This window comes from Phoca vitulina, unplaced genomic scaffold (genome assembly GCF_004348235.1).
Source record: "Phoca vitulina isolate PV1807 unplaced genomic scaffold, GSC_HSeal_1.0 scaffold4, whole genome shotgun sequence".
Lineage (NCBI taxonomy): Eukaryota > Metazoa > Chordata > Mammalia > Carnivora > Phocidae > Phoca > Phoca vitulina.
Window position 1 is genome coordinate 23,404,267 of NW_022589707.1, and position 9,798 is coordinate 23,414,064.

Sequence of the window (9,798 nt, forward strand, 5' to 3'; positions counted from 1 at the left end):
AGTATATATAAAGTTCTTGATATAAGGAAGTAAACAACAGCATTTTTAAATGACCTTAAGATATTGTGAGGGAAAAAATATGTATGCATGGCAAAAATTTAAAAAGTGATTAAACTGAGGGGCACCTGGTTGGCTCAACTGGTGAAGCATGTAACTCCTCATATCAGGGTTGTGGGTTTGAGCTCCACGTTGGGTGTAGAGATTACTTAAAAAACAAACAAACAAACAAACAAACAAAAACCTAGGTCCAGTGGTTTGAATGAGAAGACAAGAGAACTGAACCGAAGCTGGGCACAGTCAGGGCATGCAGTTCCACTGAAAATGGAAGATGGTAGTGAACGTATACTCAATGTCAGTCACCAGCGATAAGCTAAGTCGACAGGACATGCTGGCCTGGATCAAGGAGTCTCTGTCACTGAATCTGACAAAGATGGAACAGTCGTGTTCACGGGCTGCCTGTTGTCAGTTTATGGACATGTGGTTCCCTGGCTCTGTTACCTTGAAGAAAGTGAACTTCCAGGCTGAGCTAGAACACAAAAACATCCAGAACTTCAAAATACTACAGCAGGTTTTAAAAGAATGGGTGTTGACAAAATAACTTCTGTGGACAAATTAGTAAAAAGGAAAGTTTCAGGACAACTTTGAATTTGTTCTGTGGTTCAAGAAGTTTTTTGATGCAAACTATGACGGAAAAGACTATGAGCCTGTAGCTGCCAGACACAGTCCAGAAACTGCAGTGGCTCCCTCCCTTGTTGCTCCAGCTCTGAACAAACCCAAGAATCCTCTCAGCTCTAGCAGTGAGCTCCCCAGAAGCCCACTGCAACACAGAGAACCGCTGCAACCCCGGAGGCCGGCCCGGGTGTGGTGTGAAAAACTCCTGGTGTGGGCAAAGGGATGACAGAGCAGTTGAATTGATGTAGCAGGTCAATGTAATGAAACTCACTGTCTAAGACTTGGAGAAAAAAAGAGATTTCTACTTTGGAAAGCTAAGGAACATGGAATTGATTTGCCAAGAGAATGAGAGGGAAAACAACACTGTATTGCAGAGATTTGTGGACATTCTCTATGCCACAGACAAAGGTTTTGTGCTACCTGCTGAGGGGGGCCCACAGGAGGAACAAGAAGAGTATTCACAGCCTGGACCAGCACAGAAACATCTTAAGTCCTCACTGCAAATCATGTAACTGTGAAATACTCCCTTTTATTATTCTTAGAGGTCTCACTGGTTTCTTTACATAATCAAAAAGTACCTCTTCTTAAAGTGCACTTTGCAAAAGTTTTACTCCTTTTCCGACGAGTTTGGGTTAGGAGCTTTGTAGCAGAGCACTATTAACATCTAGTTGGGTCACCTAGGGAACAAAGAGGCTGATCATGGGGCTCACCGTGTGGACGCCGGTACCACTCATTGCTGGAGAAGGTGTTTTTATGTAACACACTGAGGTGGAGTCCTCAGTAGAGAAATGTAAAGACTGACTTGAATTTTAAGCTAATGTGAAATCTTGGCAGAGAACGTTTTAATAAATAAATGCCTTAAGAGTGTTTAAAATATGCTTCCATAGTTCAAAATACAAAATGTAACATGACAGGAGATTTTACGTGTCTGACATTGTGTCTGGGAAGGAAGGGTCAGACCTCTGGACCTTTGGAATCTGCTGTTCACAGGCCTTGCAGGGCTGCTTGAATCTGCAAAGGCCTAGACCTTGGCCCGAAAGCAAAGTTTAAAAAGTTGCACTGTCAAGCCTCTTGGCTTTACAGACAAGTGATATCCCTGCTCTAAGAAGCAAGAAGCATTGTCATCTGGATGAAAAGAAGGTGTGTTTCGGCCGTGAGATGACTGAATTGAAGAGCTTGAATTTCACTGAATATGTCTCTGCTGACTTTTCCAGTTATCCCTGAAATCCCTATGTATTATGATTTTTGGGAAATGAGGTGTGTCCAGTTTTTAAATCTAACAACTACTTATGAGGAGTTGCCCCCCATCTCTGGGATTTATAATGGGGGTTGTGCCCCATTTTACTGTCTTTTAGGTTTACCTTGAACACGTTTCTCTTCTCTGTTTCCCTCACCCACTGCGGACCTCTCTTTGCCTCCTTAAAGTTTGCTGCTTTGAGTTTAAATTCAGCAGGTGGGTGGTCATGCTGCAAGTTCTTTCTGGAACCCCGGCAAAGGGAGTGACCAGTGAAGGCCATTGCTACCTTGAGATCTGCAAGGCTGGTGTTCTCGGTACCTGCTGTCCACAGCCCTCCACTGTTACTTGAATACTTTGCCAGGGCACTCATCTCTTTGGAGATAAATCTCATTAGCGTGTTTGCTAAATGTGAATTTTCTTTTGCAGAAAATACAGTACCATGTCTGAATTATTATTCTTTAACATATTTCATTCCTTAACGCCTCCTCATTGGCTCTGCCCCTAGCCTATTCAGTTCCTTTGTTTGGCAGGATTCTGCAAAACGTGAGACACCCACTAGTGAGACTGTTCATCTCCTGATGTTTTGATTTGTTTCTGGTGGTAGCTTGTCCTAAAATGTGTGTAGAAAGCAGGTATTTTATGATAAAATTGTTGTGTAGGGCAAGCTTTGTGTGGAATTCAGAGGAAAACCAGATTCAGTGATTAACAATGCCAAAAAATGCAAGTAAGTAGCCATTGTTCCAATAACAGTGGTGCTATTTCTCTTTTGTGGCCTTTTAGACTTTTGTTGCCCTAAAATTCCATTTTATTGGGAACCCATTTTCTACCTGGTCTTTCTTGACAGGGTTTTTTTCTACATTAAATAGTTTCTTTTTTTAAAAGATTTCATTTACTTATTTGAGAGAGACAGAGAAAGAGAGAGAGAAGGACAGAGCAAGAGCACAAGAACGGGGTGGGGGGGGCAGAGGGAGAGGGAGCTGGATGTGGGGCTTCATCCCAGGACCCTGGGATCATGACCTGAGCTGAAGGCAGACGTTTAACCAACTGAGCCACCCTACATTAAACGGTTTCTAAATAAAATTCTATATTTCAAGAAAAAAAGCTATTAAACTAATGTAAAATAAATAAAATATAGTTTTCTGATCTGTCATGCTCATCTTCCAAGTTCCTGTTTGTAGCCACCTTTTACATATTCTTGTATATTTCCAGAAATTCATAACATATAAACAAATACACATAATCATGTATTTACATATACACATCTTTTATACAAATAGTTACACATACACGCATGTATATAGTTATAGACATATATATATATATTCACGTACACATACTAATCTGTAATCTGCTTTTTTCCTTATTTTATCCTAGATTTGTTTTTCCCGTGTCTATACTCCTAGATCTACCTTATTCTTCCTAATAAATAAATGATATTTTATTGAATGACAACTATCATAATTCAACAAGTCTTGAATTTACATTGATTCCAGTTTTGCTATTAAAAACAAAGCAATGAGCATAAATATTCCCATGCACTTGGGTTAGTATAAACTTTGGCAGACTTAATAATTCACTCTTCATAGGTTTACTAGGACTTCTGCATGTGCAATGTTTTGAATCCTTAGCTTTCTATAGATAAATAGATGATAGATAGGCAGACAGAGATATGTCTATCTATATCTATATCTCTGGTATTTCTCATTGCCTTTTAGGAAGACTTTGCTTGACTGCTTTCAATTTATGAAAGAAAAGGCATTAAACTCCTCATTAATACTCATACTTACCGCTGTGTGGCCACCATTCTACCTCTATTTATTGCATTGAAACAAGAGATTTTAGATAATAATACCATGTCTATATCATGGCTATTTTTTTTTTACAACTATAGGAGATTTCTTCATAAGAGCCCATAATGATCTGTTTCCAATTGTGAACATTTTTTCCTGAGAATTTCCAGATTTCAACATAAATATTCTTATATAAGAGAGTGAAAATAAATATTCTTAGGAATTTTTTCTAAAGTTTTAGAGAATTGTCCAATACCCCTGAGTCATACCAAAAAATGCTGAACTTAAAAATGAAAGGAGTTCCTCAAATTTCAGCATCTGTCTCCATATTCTTTTTATTGTAGGTACAGGATGAAAGGGATCCTTGGTTTCCCTTCTGTTCCTGGGCTCTTGTTTATTTAATTCTACGTCCCCAGGGGCATGTTTCCTCAGCTCACTCTCAGATTGTGTTCCTGTTCTGCCCCTAACTTACACTGTTTACACTTACTTTCTCTTTCCTCTCAGAAAAGACAACTTTTTTGTTGATGGTGATTATGACAGTAATTTTTATTTTGTGGAAATTATGTTTTTATTGGGGACTGAGAATTTACCAGAAGCTTATTACAAACAGTAGAGTGTTTAGTGCCTATCCTTCATTTACACAGGGGTAAATCTAAGCTTAGTGAAGTTGAGTAATTTTGTCCAGGGTCCCTATAGCCTCTCTTTTAACCACAGATTCCAACCCACAAATAACCCACTGCCGGGTATTAACAGTGGGTGATAAAACGGAAGCTGGCTAAGCTCAATCCTAGAGGTTCTCAGAGGCAAAACTCTCCCTTGACTCCCTGGAAGTGGTGTGTAGACAACTATGGTGCTGCATAAAGATTCTCTGTCTCTGTTTGGAGAACAAAGAAACTCTCTTAGTTTTCAATCTCAGATGGCCACAGTAAATTGTCTCTGACTCACAGCAAAGGAACTAATTCCATATGTAGACCTGTGTCGATGAGCTAGTTTTGAGGAAAATAGAATTCATGAAGTATATATTTTTCCTGAAATACAGAAACTGTGTGTTTATGCATTCCATGCAAATTAAGCATATATATGTGTGTGTGTATCCATATATATGTTTTGTAAATATAAATATAGCAACAGGTAAATAAAAGCATAGATACAGATATAGGAATGGATCTAGATAGTACAGAACAGTAGTTCAGAGCATGGCTTCTGAGTCAGGCTGCTTGGTTTTGAATCTCAACTTCCTAAAAAGTTTCTTTATTTTTGGATTGATTTGATAACCCACCTGAAGTGCAGTCTAAAGGCAGAAATGAACAATACAGGGCAACACAACACAACCAAACCAAGCCAAAAAAAAGGGGGGGAGGACAAAACAAACAAACAAACAAACACAAAATGAAAGCTAATGGCTTGGATTCAGATCAGAGCCCCACTACTTACTAGAAATAAGATCTTGGATAACTTTTTCACTTCTTTGTTCCTCACTTTCTGAATCTGTGAAAAAAGAATAAAATTCCAGTCACCTCAACTAGCTGTGAGGAATAAATAAGAGAGTAACTTAGAATTTTACCTGGTACATTATAAGAATGTTAGAAATGTTAGCCATTATTGCCATCAATCTATTCAGAAACCAGGAGACAGAAAAAGCTACTGTTCATTGAACTACTGTTCACACGTTTAGCAGATGCTTTGCAAAAAACATGGATTACAGCCTCCACCGGAAGTGCTTTTTCTCTACTTGAGTATGAATGAATATGCAAAGCCTTAAACTGAAGGTCTTTGGCAATGATAACTTTAAAATTCTAGTAGTGAATAGTGATACAACTACTTATAAAACAAAAACCAAAAGAAGATGTGGTTGAATTCTAATCTCAGCTTGAAACACAAGAAATAGGTTACATGAATAACTAAATAAGGTAGAGTTTCTGTAAAGTAGTGGAGCCAAATACTAATGGCAGAATGAAGGTTTATGCCCAACTCTTGTACCAGCTAGGCTGGCTTTGGAAATTACGGTTAGCTCAAGATCAGAGATAGTCTACTCTCTCAAATATGATATCCTACGGAAGCAGTAATATGGGTTCCACTTGGTGAGTTATTGTCAGAAATAAATGTTATCTGATAAAAATGTGATTATCGGACATGACTTAAGAACATCTGGTTTTGGCTAAGTGATCACCATGGAGCTCCAGTCAACTACCACTGATAAGAATTCATAGTAAATTCTAATACCTCTTTTATTTTTTAATTTTTATTTTTTAAATATTTTATTTATTTATTTGACAGAGAGAGACACAGCGAGAGAGGGAACACAAGCAGGGGAGCGGGAGAGGGAGAAGCAGGCTTCCCGCTGAGCAGGGAGCCTGTTGTGGGGCTCAATCCCAGGACCCTGGGACCACGACCCGAGCCAAAGGCAGACGCTCAACCGACTGAGCCACCCAGGCGCCCCACTAATACCTCTTTTAATCATTTCCCCCCAAAGTGATCAATTCAAAATAAATTTAAAAAATTTTACATATCCACAAGCATAAAAATTGTAAGGACAGGATATAATTTTACAAAGAAACGGCATATCTAATAACATTAATTCAATAGTTATTTCCCCATCACTAAAATTTTTAATAATATAACTATGTAAATGTTTATTCCAACTAAAATCACTATTCTAAAATAATCAAATTTGGGAATAATTTTGATGTCAACCTTTTTATATTTTCTCTCTTTCAGAAGTAAAGCAACACGAGCAAACTAACAGCACATCAGTGTATTCTCACTTAATTCTCTAATCTCTCAACACCCCATAGGTGGCAATCATGAAAATTTTGATATGAATATGCAAAATATTTTTGTACATTTCTGTGTGTGAAGATACAAATGTATATATTTGTTTTTAACATATGTGGGATGAAATATACTTTCTTACATATAACTTTGCAACTTGCTATTTTCCTTTTTTAAAAAAAATCTCTCATCCTAAAACATACTTTTAGGCCTCTGCTCCTGGTAACAATATTTAATGATTTTATAATTTTCTTTTATATGAATAATTCACAATTTATTTAACCATTCCCTACTAAGTGGATATGGATGTTATTAGTAACATGTGGCCATTATAAACAATGTTGCAGTGAGCATTCATATATATATATATATATATATGCAAAGTACTTTGACTATTTCTGTAGGAATCAACTTTTTAGATAAAATATCACTTTATTATTAATAATACTGTGCATTAACACTCTTATATTTTTAAATATTCTAATATATGGACAACTTAAACTGCTTTAATTTTCAACATTTGGTGGTTTTGTTGAGAATCCCTGTTGAGAAATTAGTTTATTTCTTTAAATCTACTGCTTGTATCTTTCTTTTGTCCATTATTCTAATTTTCTGTACTTCAGGAAATCTTTATTAATGTTTTGCCTTCTATATTTGTTGTGAATATTTCCCCCTCCCCAAATGTTTCTTGTCTATTAACCGTATTTATGACTTTTATTTTTTTTTAAGATTTTATTTATTTATTTGACAGAGAGAGTGAGAGCACAAGCAGAGGAACAGGAGAAGGAGAGGGAGAGGCAGGCTTCCCGCTGAGCAGGGAGCCCAATGTGGGGCTCGATCCCAGCACCCTGGGATCATGACCTGAGCCGAAGGCAGACACTTAACCATTCGAGCTACCCAGGCGCCCCATATTTATGATTTTTAATGCAGAGAATATCTTCATCTTTGTGTAAGCAAATCTGCTGGCCTTTTTGTTGATAGCTTCTGACTTTCTTTTTGGCTTTCTTAACTAAAATCAGAGTGAGTGACAGGAACTCCTGATGAAAAACTCAACTGAGAGAACACTTTCACAAAGCAACTATAAATTAGTGAGTGGGATTATAATTCTTGTAACATTAGTATTCTATCAAAGGCATATTACACAGCTAGAAGAGATACGTGGACTGAGAGTGTTGTCATTGCCGATCAGACACCGCCATTTGACGGTATGTCTGTAGGAATCTCATAAGGGCTCTGCTTTACTATTTTAGAATAATAATTAGCATATGCTTTTTATATAAATTGTGTCCTTTCACATTTAAATTGATTCATCTTTTGATGTGCTAATGTTTGCCAGAACTACAATCAAACCACATTAAGAACGTATCTTAGCATATTTTTTTACTTAGAGGTATCTATTTACAAAATATTAGAAAGTAATTTTCAGACCAAATTTATTCATGCACCTTGTTAATTATTCATACATTGTGCCATTACTATGTCTGTCCTTTAGAAGGAAAACAAAAATGAATCTGATAATGCTAAATTAGTACAAGGTGCTGTCTTAGTCCAGTTGGGCTACTATAACAAAAATACAAAAGACTGGGTGGCTTATACACAGAAAATTCTCATAGTCTGAACGTTGGGAAATCCAAGATTAAGGTACCAGCAGATTCAGTGCCTGGTGAGAACCCACTTAGATGGCTGTCTTGCTGTGCCCTCGCATGGCAGAAGGGGTAAGATAGTTTTCTGGGGTCTCTTTTATAAGGGTAATAATTCCATTCACGGAGACTCTAACCTCATGGCCTAATCACCTTCCAAAGGTCCCACCTCCAAATATCATCACAATGGGGATTAAGTTTCAATACATGAATTTGGGGGTGGTGGTGAGCACAAACATTCAGTCTATGGCAAGTGCTAGGAAATGTATGTATCCCTTCTTTAGTGTGTTGTTAACGTTTACTTGATCACAGGAGAAATATGAACTATATCCTTTAATAATTTGCAAATGGAGAAAACAAACTCAAATCCAGGTTATCTTATTCAAGTTCAGATATTTTTATTTATTTTGCTTTATTTTCCCACCATATAACAAAACAAGTGAAGTTAAATGTCCCTTTATAAATTACTAAAATAATTTGAACATTGATTCTGTAAAGGCAAAAATTACACTGGATAAAGTTAATCAGGCAAGGAAGACTTTAAAGACTATTGTTATAGGGGAGAGAGGTTGGAACTAAGTCTAAACTCAACTCCAATGAAGTCGAGGGTGGTATTATTCCTTAGGGCTGGAATGAGCTGGTGGAAATTTAGTGGAGAATGTTATAGGTCATCTGTGTTTCCTCAATGGGCTTATCCAAAAGAAAGATAAGGTTGTCATATCTTTATGACAGAAGGCAGTTTTACAACTTGGAGCAAGGCACCTGTGGAAGTTAGCTCCCTATTCTCTCACAGAAACTAAGAGATAAGAGTACTGGTCACCTTTGATGATTACATTTCAAATAAATGGGTCTTACTTCCTAGAGAAAACCATTTCTGGGTTGTAAAACTTGCAAAAAGCTTTTAAAAAGATTTACGTCTCAACAGGGCAGAGAAAGAATTTACAATTACAAGTTTTCTAAAGTAAATACTCTAAGAAAGGGGAGGTCAGGGGCCTATAGTCTGGAAGAAGCTTTGTCTAAAGTGTAGTGAGGCTGAAGGGAACATTAAAGCCATCTTGATCAATACAAATTGAAAATCTCAAACTAAAAGTAGATCTTGCAAATCATGCCACTTGTAACCTCAGCATGAGATTCAAACCCCTCACTCTGAAGGATGTTTAAGTATCAGTTACATTCAGAGATATTCATGTTGAATTTCAGTAATTGGAAGAATGATTTTTTTTTTTTTTGATTGAGTGAACATATTTTGCTGCAATTCATCTTTCACAGAGTGTGGAACTAAACAGTAAAAAACAATTTATCCTTCTAAATTAAATAATTTATTCTTCTAATTTAATAATAATTTAGATTAACAATTTATTCTAAATTATTTTTATTCTTTACTAAACATTAAAATTTATATACTTGATTTTTTGATTTTTAAAACTCTGCAAGCTCTGTCATTTGTATTTACTTTGAAAAACCAGGTGGCTGTGGTATCATACTTTTAATAATCTTAGCCTATTTTTCCCTCAAAATTGCTTTTCAACCAAGTAAATATATTTGTTTTAAGATATTTTATTGCCACAAATGTTAAAACCTAACTCTCTATATTTTCTACTAGATTGTAAATTAGATCTGTGAGTTGTAATGATAATTTGTAATTGATTATGGATGATTTAATAAATAATAACTAGAAAAATATATT

At 36.4% G+C, this 9,798-nt stretch overlaps 1 pseudogene; it reads left to right on the forward strand.

The window, feature by feature from the left end:
- The first annotated feature begins 328 nt into the window (after nt 1-328).
- Nucleotides 329-1,184, forward strand: LOC116630620 (annotated as a pseudogene).
- Nucleotides 1,185-9,798: the final 8,614 nt, after the last annotated feature.